Source organism: Ahaetulla prasina, chromosome 5 (genome assembly GCF_028640845.1).
Source record: "Ahaetulla prasina isolate Xishuangbanna chromosome 5, ASM2864084v1, whole genome shotgun sequence".
Lineage (NCBI taxonomy): Eukaryota > Metazoa > Chordata > Lepidosauria > Squamata > Colubridae > Ahaetulla > Ahaetulla prasina.
The window spans coordinates 26024446-26032264 of record NC_080543.1 but is presented as its reverse complement, the minus strand read 5'-3'; the positions used below and the strand labels follow the sequence as shown (position 1 = coordinate 26032264).

The window sequence follows — 7819 nt, the reverse complement described above, 5'->3', positions numbered from 1 at the left end:
AAATTTTTAAGAAAATGTTGGATAACCATCTGACTGAGATGGTGTAGGGTTTCCTGCCTGGGCAGGGGGTTGGACTAGAAGGCCTCCAAGGTCCCTTCCAACTCTGATGTTATGTTATGTTATGTTATATTTCAGAAGGTTTTCAGACATAAAAATAGTAAGCATGGCAACTGTAAATTAAAGAAAGAGAGGAAAAAATAATGAAATAATAACACCCAATCCCCCCTACAGGTAGTTCTCAACTTACAACAGTTCACTTAGTGACCGTTCAAAGTTACAACTGAAAAAAACTGACTTACGACTATTGCAGCACCCCCTATGGCCCTATGAAATTTCATTTTAATGTATGCCAATTAGCGTACAGTCAAAGTGACAATAAAGTTATTATTCTATTCTATTCTATTCTATTCTATTCTATTCTATTCTATTCTATTCTATTCTATTCTTTTTAAAAAAATAATTTTTATTAAACATTTTTCAAAAAACGAAAAAGACTCTTTAAACAATAGCTTCTTTCCAACAATTTTGCAATGGTTAAACATTCCTTACTTATCCATTTTTTCTCCCTTATTTCAATGTATCCTTTATACATACAAGTCTAATATTAATTTATTTACATATACACATATAAATAACAGTGTACCCAATTTCATTTCTACAAACTACATTTTTTCTGTTTCCTCTTATTTGTTGTTACAGTTCTACTTCTATATCTTCCTTATTTGATCAAGTTATTTCACATATATTCTGTGGATAATAATAATTAATTTCATCAGATTGCTACGGTACCATCTGGAAACAATATTCTATATATCTGATGATGTAAATGTTGATCCAGAAAACCTTATGAGATGTTAAATTTGTTTTAAGACTCTTTGTTGTCTAATACAATTATCCCCAGTCTCAATTTCTTTTCCACATCTATAAAATAATGAAAATAAAGCTTACAAAGTCGCTGTGTAATAATGGTTTAAATGAGGGGTTAAGACATGGGAAAAAATCCCCCACTGAATCTTAAAGGTTGCCTTCGGCTACCCGCTCAGTGTCCCTCAGTATAGCCTATTGTTGGTAGATAGTTGGTGGATAATAAACGATATGTCTGTTGCCCTAAGCTGTTTGGTGGGAGAAAACCAAAAAGCAATACATTCATCAAAACAAAGGAAAGAAACACGCTAATAAAAATATTGATACGTATTTCAGTTTTATACCCCCCTACTTGAAGATTTCTAATCACTTCCCTTTCTATCCTAAGTTGTATCTGCTATTTTTCTCTCTATGGATAAACTAGCATTTCTTTCATACTCTGCTAGAGAAAAGTGTACTGAGGATGGGCACCAGTATGAGCCCGAAAGCTCAGAAGACTAAACCTCTGGTCCAGGTGACTGACCCAGATTGGATACTGCGAGCTTTTCCTAACCTGTAGCCCACCAACTTGATTGAAGTTCTACTTTTCTATCAAATGCTGCCTGAGGTTCACATGGACTGAAAGATTATGGGAGATTTAAGCCAACATATCTGGATGGTCCCAGGTTGAAAAGGCTAAAACTATTACATCCATGGTATATTCTTTTTCACCCAGATGTTTCAAACATGCGTTTTCAAAAGACAAATGAACTTTCTTTCTTTCTTTTTCTTTTTTTTTGCTTGAAGACGTTTTGCTTCTCATCCAAGAAGCTTCTTCGGTTCTGGGGAATGGAAGCAGGGGTGAAATCCAGCAGGTTCTGACAGGTTCTGGAGAACCGGTAGCGAAAATTTTGAGCAGTTCGGAGAACTGGTAGCGAAAATTTTGAGTAGTTCAGAGAACCGGCAAATACCACCTCTGGCTGGCCCCAGAGTGGGGTGGGAATGGAGATTTTTGCAATATCCTTCCCCCAGGAGTGGGGAGGGAATGGGGATTTTGCAGTATCCTTCCCCTGCCACACCCACCAAGCCACACCATGCCCACCAAGCCACGCCCACAGAACTGGTAGTAAAAAAAATTGGATTTCACTACTGAATGGAAGGATTTATATTCCTTGCAGTCATCTGGTCATTATCCTTCCATTCCCCACAATTCATTCAGAACAGAACAAGCTTCTGGGATTAGAAGCAAAATGTCTTCAAGAAAAACAAAAACAAAGTCCAATAGACATTTGAAAAAAACACCTTTGGGGCGACCTGGATGACTGACAATCTCCATAGACATTTTCATCCAGATATGTAGCCACACCTTATGTACTAAATTTCCTTTTTTGGATTTTTTTTTCTTCTCTCTCTCTCTCCCTCCCTTTCTTTTTTGCATCATCTTCCGAAGTTTAACTCAGGAACTCCATCATACTTGCCAAAGTAGTGATCCTTTTTCCACATATTCAAATGTTCATAAAAAGTTGACTTGCCTTATCAATGTTATTTCATCCCATTTTCTGTAAAATGATTTTTATCACTTTCTGTGAGAACCTTCTGAATTATGTGTAGTGGAAGAGAGCACGCCATGGACACAGTCCAGCTGGGTGAGTAAACGAAGTTTTCCATCTGTTTCTTCTGCAGCCGTCTTTCGTGCCAAGCCCTGAACCAAAGTTGTTAGAACTTTGATTTTTAAAAAAGCGCTCATGGAGTTGAATTAGCGGGTGAACACTTGAAGTGAAAACAGATGGAAATAGACAAGTGCAAAATAAACCAAACATTTCACTCCCATACTCACTTTCACTAGTTTTATTTCTTTCACTTTCTCAACCTACCTGATATGGAAAGACTTTCTTATCCAGAAAACTTTTCCTCTTTCAATACTTCCATTCTGTACTGTTAATTTCACTTGCTGATATTAATAGCAGCTTGGCTTTAGGAACTAAAAATAAAAATTTCATAGGGTAATTATATCCCTATGGAAAAAACCTTATTACTAAGTTTATTATTAAGAGCATGCTAATGGCTATGGATGATAAAGGTGATAGCGATAATGATGATATTTAAAAAAATTAGATAGAAGAGAAAACCTATTAAGTATGGGGATGATTTGAAAACAACCTGCAAATTTGAATACAAGTAGTCCTCAACTTACAACAGTTCATTTAGTGACCGTTCAAAGTTACAACGGCACTGAGAAAAGTGACATAACCATTTTTCACACTTATGACCATTGCAGCATTCTCACGGTCACATGATCAAAATATGGCTGCTTATTAGCTGGTTTAAGTTTATGACATTTGCAGTGTCTGTGGGGGTCATGTGATCAGCTTTTGTGACCTGACAGGCAAAGTCAGTGGGGAAGGCAGATTCATGTAACAACCGAGTTATAACAACTTAACAACTGCACTGATTTCCTTAACAGCTGTGGCAATAAAAGCAATAAAAATGTTCGTCTGGAAGTGCCAGATTAAATCTGGCACCCATGCTAGACAGAGCACTTGCTATTAAATTCTGCTTTCACTCAACGGCTGCACATTCTGTTCTGGGGGATTTGTTTTCCTTGGAATTTATTGGTGAAGGATCCTTCAGGATTCTCTCTGTTCTGCATTTTTAAGCAAATTGGTTCTCATTTTCCAGAATGATATACCAGTCAGGTCAGGTCCAATTTTTATTTTCCAAAAGTTCTCTTTCCAAATGTCAAAACACTTTTTAAAAAAAAAAAATCACATGAAGTATTAGAATACAATATCTACAATATCTTCACAGTGAAAAATATATTAACAAAAATACTTGTTATGTGGGTGCTTATTTAAATTGATGGAGAGGCTTATGTGGGTGCTTATTTAAATTGATGGAAAGGAGTGTTTAAACATGTGTTTAAACATCTGTGAATCTCGGCTGGTCCAAGATTAGGCTAAGACAGGGGGCTGCAAACTTGGCTCTTTTAAGACTTGTGGACTTGGAACTCTGGGAGTTGAAGTCCACAAATCTTAAAAGAGCCAAGTTTGCAGACCCTTGGGCTAAGATGTCCATTCCAGGTATAGGGCATCCCATTTTAAAGTTCATAATGGTGAACTATAAAGGTTCCCTAAATCCAGAAAAACTGCATATTTAAGTTCCTCATCCATTTTTCATTCTCATTTATGATTATCATCTTTTCTATCATACCATTGAAAGTTGGCTCAGTGGGTTTTTTTTTATATTGTCGTAATCTGCAATAAAAAACTGGGAGCAGATAAATGATTTTCATTCCAACAATAACATTATTGGGTCATTTTATTCATGTTATATAAGCACTGGAAATCTTCCAATTACTTTTTAAAGTCCAGGGAATTTGATCTGAAAATTGCTCTTACTATTGCACAGCACTTCTTACTATAGCAGCACATTGAAGTACTGGGATGTGCCCACCAAAGAGCATTATTCTGAAAGTTATAGTAGACAAACTTGAGATATTAGATCAATAGGTTACTGGTTTGATAGTAATTTGAATCTTGATTCTTTTCCATATCTGACTTGGGATGAATTTACTTAAAGTTATAGCCTTCCTCGGAATGTATTATTTCACAGTCTCACAAATGTAAGCAATGGAAACTAGTTCCTCCTTCTTGCTTCCTGTTCTGAGATGTTGATGAGTAAAAATTCAGACCTCATTTCATTTGGGTTTCAAGAATTTGATAAGAGTAAATTAGATCTGAATCTCCTCCATGGGATAAAATTTCACTCCGTGACTTTGTTGGAAGCTCATATCAAGAATTTAAGAATATGCATGTTGAGTTTCATTGAGGCTGTCCATATTCCTAATAGTTTCAGTAGACATTGAACACTAGTTTTATTATTTTCTTTCTTTATTTTTATTTTTATATGTATTTATATATATTTGCGATAGAATAGCATTTCAGATAAATTGAACAATTAATGTTTATGAAAATTCTAATATCCAGATAAATTTATAAGCTGTAACTCTCCAGGACTGGACAATGTTCAGCCTTCCATACGTTGCTGGAGTACAATTCTCATCTTTCTTTTATCACTAGCCATGCCTATCTAGGGCTGATAAGATTGTGAATTCAGCATAGTTTGGAAAGCTATGCATGACTCATTTACTAAATAACCGAATACAAGCAGAAGTAGATTATTATTATTTTTTACTAAAGGGAATCTGCCAGTCTATACCTTTTAGAGGGTATATATGTTAGTGGCTCAATGATAAAAAATAATATCTTCAGAGCAGGCATTTCATTCACCATAAAGGAAAATCACATTAAACCCACCAAATTGTAAATAGCATAGGCTCATGTTCTTTGTCTTATTACAGGGCTGTCAAACTTGCAGCCCGCGGGGTGTATGCATCATGCGCTGGCGATGCCCATGCCCAGTTTAGCCAAGGGGAAAAAACTCCCAATACGTCACGTGACAACGCCGTGATGACATGACTTTGACATCCCTGACTTAGTAGCTCCAGGGAAGTCTTCTCCCCTGAATCCATAAAGTGTTGGAAAGAAGCGTCCTTGAATTGTGAAATCCTAGAATATTGATCTGATGATTTCTTGTCATCTTTCAGGTTTTAATGACTTCTTCACCACTTGTATAAAATTGGCCCAATAGAGAGGGCAAAATGTAACTTTGGTTATTGGTTCGTTGACCAATCTAAGCCCGCAACAAATCCCCTAGAATTGTGGGATGGCAAAGACATGAATGTTCAAACCATTGGAGCCACAACCCAATTTGAATGTTCTCACCTTTGTAAATCATATTCTAAAAACCTATAAAACCTATATGTTTGTGTCAAAGAAGTGCTGTAATTCATAATGTACTAGAAATTGTTTAAAACATGGGAAAGATCAAGAAATTTAGGCTAAAGTTTTAAGAAGAGAAATTAAGTTATTTCTTCCATTATTTTACTGACTAGAAGTATAGTTAGGCTTAAGGAGAAATTTAAGTAACAGAAGAAAGTTATAAAAAGTGTATAGCCTCTTTTAAAAGATTTCAAAAAAATATATCTGTACTCTTCTCTGTCAGAAGTTCAACAAAAGATCTATTATTGTGATTGGTAGGTCTATGCAGTGGTTGGATTCAAATTTTTTTACTACCGGTTCTGTGGGCGTGGCTTGGTGGCGTGGCAGGGGAAGGATACTGTAAAATCTCCATTCCTACCCTACTCCAGGGGAAGGTTACTGCAAAAGCCCCATTTCCTTCCAATCAGCTGGCACTCAGGAGTCAGAGAATAGATGGGGGCGGGGCCAGTCAGAGGTGGTATTTACCGGTTCTCTGAACTACTCAAAATTTCTGCTACCGATTCTCCAGAACTGGTCAGAAACTGCTGTATACCACCTCTGGGTCTATGTGATGGTTGGTTATTTTGAATGAGTATAATAAAACAAGAGACAAGTTTTGGGAACTTGTCTCTGGAAAATAGTAAAAAAGAAAAAGAAACACTTCAGATAATGGCAACAGTGTCCTGAAAAGATAAAATGAATGTTAAATCTGTTCAGCTCTGGATAAAAGCATTTTTCTTCTGTTTACCTTCTTTGATCCAGTGTAGGAGTTCATAACAAAAGCAGTGAAAGTACTATTGTTGTAGCCCAGGTCTTTAGTATTGGATGTGAAAGTGCCTGATGAAAGTTAAATAAAGCCAAATAACTTCTCTGTATCTTCCAAATATTCCCTGCTTAGGAAAAGATGGAAGAGTTCAAAACTTTTCTTTTCCTTTTTTAAAATAAAATGGAAAATTCCAAAAATACAAAACTGATTTATTATCTGATGCTTTTTTTGTTGTTCAGTTGATCTGAAAATTTAGCACATGATAAAAATAATATCTTCAGAGCAGGCATTTCATTCACCATAAAGGAAAATCACATTAAACCCACCAAATTGTAAATAGCATAGGCTCATGTTCTTTGTCTTATTACAGGGCTGTCAAACTTGCAGCCCGCGGGGTGTATGCATCATGCGCTGGCGATGCCCATGCCCAGTTTAGCCAAGGGGAAAAAACTCCCAATACGTCACGTGACAACGCCGTGATGACATGACTTTGACATCCCTGACTTAGTAGCCCCAGGGAAGTCTTCTCCCCTGAATCCATAAAGTGTTGGAAAGAAGCGTCCTTGAATTGTGAAATCCTAGAATTGTGGGATGGCAAAGACATGAATGTTCAAACCATTGGAGCCACAACCCAATTTGAATGTTCTCACCTTTGTAAATCATATTCTAAAACCTATAAAACCTATAAAACCTATAAAACCTATAAAACCTATAAAACCTATAAAACCTATAAAACCTATAAAACCTATAAAACCTATAAAACCTATAAAACCTATAAAACCTATATGTTTGTGTATGTTTATGTAGTTTATTCTTGTGAACATGCAGTTCTTCTCGGAGATCTAATTTAATTAACTCTGTGTTTGCAGACCTTATCCTTTGGTATGTGGACTGGGTCAGGGGTCTCCAACCTTGGCAACTTTAAGACTTGTGGACTTCAACTCCCAGAGTTCCTCAGCCAGCAAAGCTGGGAGTACAAGTCTTAAACTTGCCAAGGTCGGAGACCCCTGGGCTGGGTAACGTACTCAGGGGTTTGAGGAAGTTTGCTAATTTTGGTTGATTAACTTAATTTCAGCTTGACTGTTAATTATCTATTGAAGACACTGATTCTCAGACCATTGTGAATTCTGTTGATATTTTAAGGGAAGATGGAAACAGGATAAAGAATAAAATATATTTGGATATAAAACTTCTCACACCTACGTGACATTTTAAAATATCTAAGTATAATAAAACAAGAGACAAGTTTTGGGAACTTGTCTCTGGAAAATAGTAAAAAAGAAAAAGAAACACTTCAGATAATGGCAACAGTGTCCTGAAAAGATAAAATGAATGTTAAATCTGTTCAGCTCTGGATAAAAGCATTTTTCTTCTGTTTACCTTCTTTGAT

General features: G+C 36.2%; 1 long non-coding RNA gene across 1 annotated transcript in view; it reads right to left on the bottom strand.

The window, feature by feature from the left end:
* Window positions 1–3440: 3440 nt before the first annotated feature.
* LOC131199616 (uncharacterized) overlaps window positions 3441–7819 on the bottom strand; it is a 95306-nt gene continuing 90927 nt past the window's right edge. The window contains exon 3 of the long non-coding RNA XR_009155368.1: window positions 3441–3590. This is a non-coding gene — a long non-coding RNA (uncharacterized LOC131199616). The remainder of the gene's footprint in view (window positions 3591–7819) is intronic.